The sequence below is a fragment of the Pongo abelii genome, chromosome 9, assembly GCF_028885655.2.
Source record: "Pongo abelii isolate AG06213 chromosome 9, NHGRI_mPonAbe1-v2.0_pri, whole genome shotgun sequence".
NCBI lineage: Eukaryota > Metazoa > Chordata > Mammalia > Primates > Hominidae > Pongo > Pongo abelii.
In genome coordinates, this window is record NC_071994.2 from 108,407,101 (window position 1) to 108,419,557 (window position 12,457).

Below are 12,457 nucleotides of genomic sequence, written 5' to 3' on the forward strand. Positions count from 1 at the left end.
CTTATCCTGGAAATTCAGTTAGGGAAAGATCAACTTCCAAGCTCCCTTAAATTAGTGAAAAATGTATTTCCTTGCAGGGAGATGACAGAGGTCCTTATGTTCTTGCTCTGTTGGCTGGGATCTCTCCTCAGCTCTCAGAAACTGCTCATAATGTCAGGCCACATAGGCTTGTCTCTTGTACTTTGAATCTCTCTAATTTCTTGTCTCTCATATATAGATTCTTTTTTTAAAAAAAGGATCACCTGATTTGGTAAGGCCCACCTGAATTTATGGAGGCGATTATACCAGACAATCTTAATAGTCCAATAATCTCTGGAGCTATCTTAGAATTCTGCCTGCCACAACCCTTAATAAATTAAGATCTCAGAATATTCATTCTGATTCATACATGGTTCAATTTTATGTGCAGCTCAACATTCAAACACTTTATTATCTATTATGTATATTCAGACAAACAATCAACCATGGCAATTTGATTAATGAACTGTTTTCCAAGTCATTTTTTTTTACCCAGGACTGGAAAATGTCAAAGTCTCATACTATTTTAATACTATGGCAAGAAAAAAGTGACTGTTAAAGATTCCTTCTATCTTAAGTAAGATAATGGGGAGAAATTGATGCCTGACATTGCCCTTTCCTCTATTTGTATAGATCATAATAAAGTAGCTAACTTAAAATGACTGCTTGCTTTCACCAGGCATTGTGCTACTGCATACATTACGTATTCAATTTTAAGTGAATCATATTAAGCTTACTATTACTGTCCCTATTTTACAGATCATGAAGCCTAATCTAAGAGAGATGTTTAATATATATTTTGAGTCTTTTCCAAGAAACATCCCTCTTTAGAAAAGAGATATGCCTAACTCATCATGAAATGAGTTTCTATCCATACATCTGTTTTTTTCTTACCATTCTTTATGTTCCTAGAACTCATATTTGAGATTATTTGTTAAAGGAACTAAAATAATAATCTTTTTCTCTACTGTGCCTTTAAATGTGTGTTTCAAAATAGACTATTATATCAGCTCTAGCAATGTACAATTGAAGATAACCTTTGTAAGACAATAAAGATACCATTTTGTTCCTGAAACACAGTAATATATTCAATATGACACAAAGGAATTCACAGCATGTTACTACCTTTAAAAATTCTCAGAAAATAAATGTTTAAAACCCAGATCAATTAGTAAAATTAATAATGTTTCACTAAATTGAAACATTAAATTTTGAGTGTATATAATTAAATAGGCATAAGTAATTTAAAAAATTAAACAGTTTAATTCTCTCATAGGTGTGCATTTTAATATAAAGGTAGAAAAACTACTGTGCTAATAAATATAAATATGCATATACATGCAAAAATAATGTTTCTCGGGCTATATATTAAATAATTGGGGACTAGAGTGAAGAGTACTTGATTCTATGTGTAAGAAATTTTTATTTTGCTGTATTGAACAAAAGTATATTTATGTAAAATTTAGTAAAAAATACTTTGCATGAATTGTGTATATAAAAGCTTCACATGAGCTATGTCTCACAGCAAAAATTAAAATAGGCCAATATATAAATCAGGATCCCATCACTACTCCTGTTATAACAAATTACTCAAAAACTTCAGTAAGATTTTTATTTCAACATTGCTAATAAAGATTTAGGTCCTGCCCTCATGCTCTTTACAGAGAAGTGAGGGAAATAAGACATGTCTGCAAATGAGTAATTTGAGATAGGAAGCACTGACAACTCATTTAACAGGCAATTCTCAAGCATCTGCATCAGGGAAACACTCCATTAAAGTGCTTGAGTTAAAGCAGGCAGGCTCCGTGTTATTGAGAAAAAGGATGACAGGTAAACCAAACCACAAGAGGACAGATTAATGGTACCCACTGGGGTAGATACCATTTGTTAAGGGAAGCAGAAATGTGTGTACGTGAAGGTAAAGAGTGTGCATTTCAGTCTGTGTCCCTTAGAGTCACAGACTTGATAAAGATTCATAGGTTGGCTGGCCGCAGTGGCTCACGCCTGTAATCCCAGCACTTTGGGAGGCCGAGGCAGGCGGATCACGAGGTCAGGAGATCGAGACCATCCTGGCTAACACGGTGAAACCTCAACTCTACTAAAAATACAAAAAAGTAGCCAGGAGAGGTGGCAGGAGCCTGTAGTCCCAGCTACTCGGGAGGCTGAGGCAGAAGAATGGCGTGAACCCGGGAGGCGGAGCTTGCAGAGCGAGACTCCGTCTCAAAAAAAAAAAAAAAAAAAAGGTTCATAGGTTGATGATCATTACATGGGACAACATGTCAAAGAGCTCTGAGTTCTAGAAAAAAAGGGTAAAAATCACATCTTGGAGGAAAAAAAGCAAGTTTCTGGAAGATTAAAAATCGTAGCTTTGAGTCTGTATTCTTAATGCATTTAATCAGATGCACACAGAGCACTGACTCTGCCAGGCACTGTTCTAAGAGCTTTCAAATATTAACTCATTTAATGTGCTAAACAATCTTAGAAGGTTTGCAGAAGACACTAATAAGCTGTTGAGCTGCAGTGTGTAGACTTGAACCCAGGTATTTGGATTCCGTAGTTCATATTTAAACACTAGCTATATTACATTCTCAGTATAAAGCAAGTGAAATGAAATGTACTAGGATTTAGGGAAGATTTAGAAATTCGTTTCAAAAGATACGATCAAGTGTGCTCCTTCCTTCTATCTATCTTCCAAATAATTCAGCAAGCAGAGAAAAATACTCCTTGACAAATGCAAATAGGGTTTCTCCTTGCAACCTTGTCAAAGGCCCTATGTGCCATGCAAACAATCTAACCTATGTCTTTTCGAGGCTTATCATAAATCAGTGGCCATTGCAAAAACACACTCCAGCACACGGCTTCACATCTTTCCTGGACTTGTCCACCTTTTCCCCCTTATCCTCACCTTTCTGTGAATAATGTGTATGCACTTGCCTCAGAACTCAATGAACTTAAAGGACCCTGACGAACACATAGGGCAGGAGGACCTATGAGTCAGCCAAGGAGTTCCTGAGGAAGAGCTACCTTACTACTACTAGTACTAATAATAAAAAGATGCACGGGAAAAATATGACTCTACTTTGCTGGACTTCATGGAGTCTGTCTGTGATGCCTAGATCTGCTGCAGCCACTCTGTGACACGGAGGAGAGAAAACATGTACCTGCTAAAGATGGCTGAGAGGAAAGACAGAAAATCATCTGGATCTTTAAGCTACTGAATTAACCAACTCTAGAGCCTTCTACCTCCAGACCTCTTGCCTGGGAAGATAAAACACCCTTTAGTATGTTACTGTGATTATTTCAAATTGCCTATTATTTACAACCCAAAAAACATACTAGTTGACACAACAAAGAAAGCTAACTAATTTTTACATTAACCCTCATTTTTACAGATGAAGAAACCTAAGGACCAATGATTTGTCATCCAGAGTCACAGAACCAGTCACTGGGGTAGATAGCCAGGATATAAAAGTCCAGGTCTGCCAAGCTCCTAAACTCTTTCACTAACCACAGATAAAAAATAAAAGTAAAACAAACAAACAAAAAAAACTTGTAAACAATACCTGCAAGATACTTGGCACAGTGGTTACTTCATAAATACTATTTTAAAGAATACAGTTAACAGGAAGTTAACTATTTTAAGATTACCTCAAAGCCTAGTTGTGCCTGGGGTGAGATGGGAAGAGACCAGTTTCCATAGATTTATACACTGAGCACCAAAGTTACCTGCAGAATAGGGAAGTTGTCGGGGACAACTTTCTAACAGTGACAGTTAGACATGGTAATAAGAAAAACCTCAGCTTCATTCCTTCCTAAGCAGGCCCCTAAAGGCACTGCTTGATGAACTCCTTCATCAAGAAGGACTCGACAGAAATAATATTTCATGTGGATGCCCCTTCAAGCTAGTCTCCAACTTAGCTGTTCCAAATTCTTACAAGGAAAAAAAGCAAGCATTCATAGGTTTCTCACAACAAACCTGTACAACAGGAATTATAATGCCTATTTTACAGATGAGAACAGTGGGGTTTAGAGCACACAGCCCAAGGACATACAGCAGCTATCATAAACTTGCCCCAAGGAGAGGAGGAAGGGATAAAAATAATGGAAAAGAGGTGCTTCAAGCTGGCAATAAAAGCATCACTTTCAATCCATACTTCCCTCTGGATGGAGATTAAACCACGTAAAATATGCAGAGATAAGCACAGTGGCTGGAGCATATCAGGCTCAAGATCTGTTCCCTTTGCTCTCTGACTCTCCCAGGCTTTCCCCTTCTGGCTTCAGCAGACCAATCAATCAGGGGATTAAGAGTGAAGCCACCCTATGGCTAGGGCTCAAGGTGTACCAGAAATCCTAGATGTTGGACTTAAACTGAATCAGAAGGTAATGTTTGCATAAAAGACAGTAGGTGTTTAGAAGAATTATTCACAATAGCCAAAAAGACTATCAACAGGTGACCAAATCTGCTGAATATGATATATACACAAAATAGAATATTTTTTAACCATCAAGAGGAATGAAATACTGATTCATGCTACAAAATGGATGAATGTTGAAAACATTATGCTAAATGAAAAAGTCGGACACAGAAGTCTACATGTTGTATGATTTTATTTATAGGAAATATCCAGAATGGGGAATGCCGTAGTTGCCAGAGGCTAGGAAGAGAAAGAAGGAGGAGTGGCTGCTAATAGTTTCCTTGTGGGTAATGAAAATATTTGAAACTAGATAGAGGTGATGGTTGTGCAACATTGTGACTGTCCTAAATGTTACTGAATTGTACACTTTAAATTGGCCAATTAAAAAGAAACCTGATTAGATTTGGACATCCAGATCATTATATTTTCCACTTATTTAAACATATCTATCTATCTATACACACACATATATATACACACAGATATATATATATATATAAAATATATATATACACACACATATACATGTATTTTATTTACTATGACTTGGACACTATTATTGCAAAATATGTTAAATAGAATAACAATTTTTGCTAATGTCTGATCTTTTCACAAGTCTTTATGATTTCTCAAAACACATAAAGTAATTTTCTGATTATATGGGCCAGTTTCGATTATCCTGAGATATGTTTCTGGTGCCTATAAACGTGAACTTAGCGTGGCACAATTGTTAATCCCCACTATAATGCTTGCTTTACATTTCCTATTTATTTACTTATCCAATAAACATGGGCAACTATGCTACATTATGGAAAGTGCTGGAAACATAAAAACATTGACAGACCCTCAATGGATATCATATACATATGGACAGATAGACAAAATATTACATTATAATATGGTCCAAGCCATAATAGAAGTGAAAATAGGCTACTTTACAATCAATGAAATCTTTAGCTTAGCCAGACCAAGGGGTCAATTACAGTTTTTTGGTAAAGGTGTTATCTGAGTTTATAACTTTTGAAAGAAAAAAAAAAGTTTTGACACAGCCTTGAACTTCTTGGCAAAATTGGAAGCTGACAAACTAAAATTTCCTCATCTTTCCACAATCAAAATTGCATAATATGAAGCTACACTCTCAGCTTTCTTTCTGGTTACTAAGGAAAAATGTACCTTGCCCTGACTGAGGGCTAAGCTATTCACTTAAATTCTGGATCAAATGCTTTTCTTTTTTTTTTTTTCTTTTACAAGGACTTCGTGCCTTCAACTATAACCTTTCTCAGTTACCACGCAACCTGAGATATTCATCATGAACTAAGTGTTATGTTGCCCAAGAAACCAAAGTTGGAAATTAAATAGTAACATTTTCATCAAATGGAAATGGTATAAAGGGGATCAGGCTTGAGCAGGACCTAAAGGCACAAGCAAGCTGAACAAGAAAGTAGCTCAGACATCCATGGTCATTACCCATGGCATTTTGCCTTCTCCCTCTACTTGCATTTATAGGCTAATGGGAAGTTTCCAATAACCAATTGAAAGGAGAATGGAAAACACAGTCTTGGTTTACAGGTGATCCTGCATGACATACTGACACACAGGCACCCCTCAAAAGTGGATGGTGACAGCCCTGCAACCCCACTCTGGGACAGCTCTGAAAGATAGTGATAAAGGAAATCTTCACAATGGAAAAACTTCTAGCAGTGCACTTAGCTGATCCTTTTTCCTGGAAGGACAGATGACCAGAGGTGCAGGTCTCATCAGTTCATGAGCTGTGACAAACTAGTTTAGCTGGCTGATCAAGGCTTGGAAGAAATATAATTGCAAAATTGATAAGAAGGAGTACTAGAAAAGAGGTCAGTGGGTAAATCTCTTTGAAGGGAAACAGAAGGGGAAGATATTTGTGTCCCATGGGAATCTTTACCAAAGAGTAGCCTCAGCAGAGGAGGATTTTCACTATAAAGTAGATGAAATGACACAATCTATGGGTGTCAGTCAACTTCTTTTCAAGCCAGTCCTGCTATTGTTCAATGGGCTGATGAACAAATTGGCCATGGCCATGGCAACAGAAATAAAAATTAAGCATGGGCCCAACAATCATGAACTTCCACTATACAAGCAGGTCTGTGTATAGTCTCTGCTGAGTGCCCAATATGCCAACAGCAAGATTAGCACTGAGCTTCCAAAATGGCACCACTCCCAAGGTGGATCAGCCAGTTACCTGGTGGCAAGTGGAGTACATTGGACTGTTTTCATCTCGGAAGGGACAGTGTTTTATTCTTACAGGAAAATACCTTTACTCTGACAAAATCTGCCTCCTGGATTGTAGTATTTCTGCTAAAATCAGCATCTTAGAAATTATAAATTTTTTTCTCCACTAGCATGGTATTCCACACAGCATTAGTGCTAATCAAGAACAATAAACTAATTTCACAGCAAAAGAAATGTAGCAATAGGCCTATACTCACAGAATTCACGGCCTTTACCATGTCTCTCATCATCAGGAGGGACTGGCTTCATGGTATGGCAAGAGATAGGGGACAGATACCATCTTTCAAAGTTGCAATCCTGCCCTCTAGGATGTGGTATATGCTGTAAGTCAGCTTTTAGTGTTTTTCCATAAAAGTATTCGCAACTGAGGGAATTAAGGGATAAAAATGGAATGGTACCTGTTCTTATTTCCCCCAGTGATCGGTAATTTTGCTTTCTGGTGAAAGCTGAGACTGCCACCCAAGCACTTTAAGCTTCTTATGCCACTGAATTAACAGGCTAACGGTAGCCGGGCCTGGTGGGGCACAACTGTAATCGCAGCTACTCGGGAGGCTGAGGCGGGAGAATCGCTTGAACCCAGGAGGCAGAAGTTGTGGTGAGCTGAGATTGCACCATTGCACTCCAGCCTGGGCAACAAAAGTGAAACTCTGCCTCAAAAAAAACAAAAACAAAAACAAATACACAAACAAAAAACAGGCTAGCCAGAGATCTGGGATCATTGATCCTATCAGATTGAAATTAAGTTTATACTACACAATCAATGGAACTAAGGAAGAGTAAGTTGGAGTGTAGAACATCTTGTAACATGTCTCTTATCTATCCTATGTCCTGTAATAAAAGGAATAGAAAACTAAATAACACTAAACACATCTAAACAAGTCAGGCAGGTCTACTATTGACCCAGAACATTCGGAAATAAAAGTCTAAATTACCTGACCAGGTAAAGAATTACAACAAGCTCAGATGCTTGCTGAAACCAATGGAAATATGGAATGGGTAGTGGGAAAAAAGTAGTTATAAAAATAGCTACAAACATGTGACCAGCTGCAGAAATGAGGATTATGACTTCTTAAAACTTTCATATTGATATGTTTCTATCAAATATTTTGTTTATTCTCACTCTTCTCCTTATCATCTGACATAAAATGTGTTCGTAAGAGTTAACTTTATATGTGCCAACAGCAAAGATCAACATTGAGCTCTCAAAATGGAAGGTGCATGTGTGTGTGTGCATGCATGCGTGTGTTGTGTGTGCATGCATGCATGTGCAGATGTGTGTGTGTATCAGGATTTAAGTTACAGGATATTAAAGGGGGAGTATAAATAAATTTAGAAAAGAAGAATAATATTACCCAAAGACAAAAAAAAAGGGATTTTGTTTATTATTCTAGGGAATAGGCTAGGATGCTTTACCCTTTTACACTGGAATTAATTTATATCTTTCCTGTTATCAATAACACAATTTTTCTTTTGCTCTATTGTAACACTTCACAATATTCCCTAAAAAATTTTATGCCTTTCTTTTCAATATTATTTATGCCTTGAATTATAGAAACTCTGTCTTATTTGTCATTATTTCACCCATAATTCTATCTAGAGTATGTGCTCAAGTAACATTAGCTGTATTGAAACTGTTAACACTTAAAATTCCAGCATCTATATACACGACTAACTCAAATGAATTAATAAGCAAATTTTGTATTCCATGAAAAAAAGTAGCTATTCTTCACCAATACTTTGCCATTATTCATTATTAGCTTGTGATCAGATTCTAGAATGCTAACATTAAGATAAATATAAAGCTTTTTTTGTTTGTTTGTTTGTTTGTTTTATTATTATTATTATACTTTAGGCTCTATGGTACATGTGCGCAACGTGCAGGTAAGTTACATATGTATACATGTGCCATGCTGGTGCGCTGCACCCACCAACTCGTCATCTAGCATTAGGTATATCTCCCAATGCTATCCCTCCCCCCTCCCCCCACCCCACAACCGTCCCCGAAGTGTGATGTTCCCCTTCCTGTGTCCATGTGTTCTCATTGTTCAATTCCCACCTATGAGTGAGAATATGCGGTGTTTGGTTTTTTGTTCTTGCGATAGTTTACTGAGAATGATGATTTCCAATTTCATCCATGTCCCTACAAAGGACATGAACTCATCATTTTTGATGGCTGCATAGTATCCCATGGTGTATATGTGCCACATTTTCTTAATCCAGTCTATCATTGTTGGACATGTGGGTTGGTTCCAAGTCTTTGCTATTGTGAATAATGCTGCAATAAACATACGTGTGCATGTGTCTTTATAGCAGCATGATTTATAGTCCTTTGGGTATATACTCAGTAATGGGATGGCTGGGTCAAATGGAATTTCTAGTTCTAGATCCCTGAGGAATCGCCACACTAACTTCCACAAGGGTTGAATTAGTTTACAGTCCCACCAACAGTGTAAAATTGTTCCTATTTCTCCACATCCTCTCCAGCACCTGTTGTTTCCTGACTTTTTAATGATTGCCATTCTAACCTAGGCATTACCATTCAGGACATAGGCATGGGCAAGGACTTCATGTCTAAAACACCAAAAGCAATGGCAACAAAAGCCAAAATTGACAAATGGGATCTAATTAAACTAAAGAGCTTCTGCACAGCAAAGGAAACTACCATCAGAGTGAACAGGCAACCTACAAAATGGGAGAAAATTTTCGCAACCTACTCATCTGACAAAGGGCTAATATCCAGAATCTACAATGAACTCCAACAAATTTACAAGAAACAAACAAACAACCCCATCAAAAAGTGGGTGAAGGACATGAACAGACACTTCTCAAAAGAAGACATTTATGCAGCCAAAAACCACATGAAAAAATGCTCACCATCACTGGCCATCAGAGAAATGCAAATCAAAACCACAATGAGATACCATCTCACACCAGTTAGAATGGCAATCATTAAAAAATATAAAGTTTTTATGTCATCATAAGAATTGATTTATGACCAAATGTTTACTTTTGCCTTTATTTTAAATTCAGTTTGATGTTCACATGACAAAAATTGAATTATAGATATTAAGCTCCAGTGATCATTTTCATTGACTAATAGCATTGGATATGTATTTAGAATAAATCTTCAAAAGATAGAGTTATCCACCATTGAAAAATATTTCTAAAATATCATTAGTAAGCTAAAGATATACTATAAAAGTAATTTTTTTTAACTAAAGGCAATGGGAGGAGGGCTCTTGACAGTCACTGTGACTCAGTGGTCAGCACTTGAGCCATTTTTGGGTAACTTGAACATATCCAATATGTGGAAAGTGTTATAATGAAAACTTCTGGCCAAATAAAATCAAACTTGCATCTAACAAGTATCAATGGCTAAATTTATTAAGTAAATTGTTAAAATATCTAATAAATGTGAAAAGTATAGTGCATTGAGCAAATATAAATGTATCTCTCAATGTCATTTTCTTCTCACACACAAGCCATTTATCAATGGGTAAATTTATTAAGTAAATTGCTAAAATATCTAAAAAGTATGAAAAGTATAGTGCGTTGAGCAAATATAAATGTATCTCTCAATGTCATTTTCTTCTCATACACCAGATAGCAAACGTTCTCTCACTAGAATTGGCCTAGTCAATGTTTCAGGTCAAGAATATTTGTTGCCATCTTATTTTTTCTGGATGTTTGCATGGGCTTTTAAACTCTACTTAACAATTACAAAAACTTCTATCTCTGCCTAAATGTTCTCTTTTTCTTTTATTTGACACTCTTTGCAGTGTACTCTTTTCTCTTTTGAAATGTGTCTCCCTGAAACAGCTCCACTGTCCTTCAGCAGCACTCACCAAGAAGTATACTAGAAACCAAACAAGTATGTTCACGTTTATCAGGATTTTAAATTTATATCTTAAAATGATCTCTTTATATTTTCTTCTGCAGTATACTCTGAGATCCTTGAGTGCAGAGATATGTTATTTTACTCACCAAAACCTGGCTGGGCCTTGAGTTAGATAAGATTTACTAGCTATGGGATCTTGAAGACAGGGTTTCAGGTACCTATGATTTATTGAGGGAGTACTCTCAGAAGAATGAAAATAAAGGCTGTATGATAGAGCATCCTTTATTTGTAAAGAAAGATGTTCCTTCCTTACAAGGATAAGTTTGTAAGTAAGCATGTGTTCTCAGTTGGAATCTGAAACATAAATATAACCACTTAAAACAAGAGAGACTGCCATAAGTTAGTCCTTAGCTATCGACTATCTGTGGGGAGAGAGGAAGTATGTTTTAAAGTAGGGTGGATAGCTGGATTAGCTCATGTCTTCCGTAAATCAGGCACCAAGATGGGATTAGACATGATAGATAAGTATTAGTGAGAAAGGCTTTGAGAGAAAATGGAAAGAAGTTCTGACCTTTGTGAACAAAAAGAAAAATGGTAGAAAAGTTGGGAGACATGACAACTAAATATAACGTATCCTGGAAGAGAAAAAGGCCTGTAGGTTAAAAACTAAGTATATTATTCCCGTGGCTGCTGTAAGAAATAACCATTAATTTAGTGTCTTAAGAATGCATTAATTTATTTTCTTATAATTCTGTAATCCATAATTCCAAAATTAATCGAACTGAACTAAAATTATGATTTTGGCAAAGCTGCATTATTTTCTAGAGACTCTAGGGAATAATCTTTTTTATTGTCCTTTCTAGGTTTTAAAGATTGCCAACTCCTCATGGTTTGTGATCCTCCTTCTATCTTCCAAGCCAGAAGCCGTAAGTTGAATTCTCACATTGCATCATTCTAACCCTTTCATCTGCCTTCCTTTTCCACATTTAAGAGACTTTGTGATTATGCTGGGCTCACGAGAGAATTCAGAACTGAATAACTGTGCCCTCCAATTTTCACATGTCAAAGCCTTACCCTGCATGGTTGGAAGATGGAGCCTCTGAGGAAGTAAGTAAAGCTACAAGAGGTAATAGGGGTGGAGCCTGATCTGATAAGATTAGTGCCATATAAGGAGAGATATCGAAGATCTCACTTTTGCTCTCTCTTTCCCAACATGCGTGCACCGAGGAAAGGCCACGTGAGGACCCAGCGAGGAGATGGCTATCTTTAAACCCAGAAGAGAACTCACCAAATACTGAATCTGTGGACACTGCCATCATGGACTTCGAAATTCCAGAACTGTGAGAAAATGAACACCTGTTGATTAAGCCACTCAGTCCACCTAACCTGTGGTAATTTTAGAAATCTAAGAAGACTAATATAAGGACAATTATTCTACCTATAACACCAAAAAAATCTGAATGAGATATGGAGTTTAGTTAATAATTTATCAGTCTTGGCCCATTAATTGTGACAAATGTACCATACCAATGGAAAATATTAATAAAAGCAGGATTTAGGTGTTAGTCATAGGAATTATCTGTGCACTTCAAGATTTCTCTCTAAATTTGAAACGATTCCGAAATTAAAAGTTCATTTTATTAAATAAAAAAAGAACATCGCAAGGATTAACTTTTTTTCATTATTACTTTTACTTTACAGAATTAAGTAGCATTTTTGTTTGCTTGTTTCACTTGTATTGTCAAAAGCGTAGTAAAGTTTAAGACGAGTGTTTACAAACCAGGCTTATTATAAGAACTATCGGGAGGGAGGGGCCAAGATGGCTGACGAGAAAAGGCTCCGGTCTGCAGCTCTCGCCGAAAAGAACAAATATGGCAAGTGAACCCCGCGCCTTCAGCTGAGGTATCCAGATTGTCTC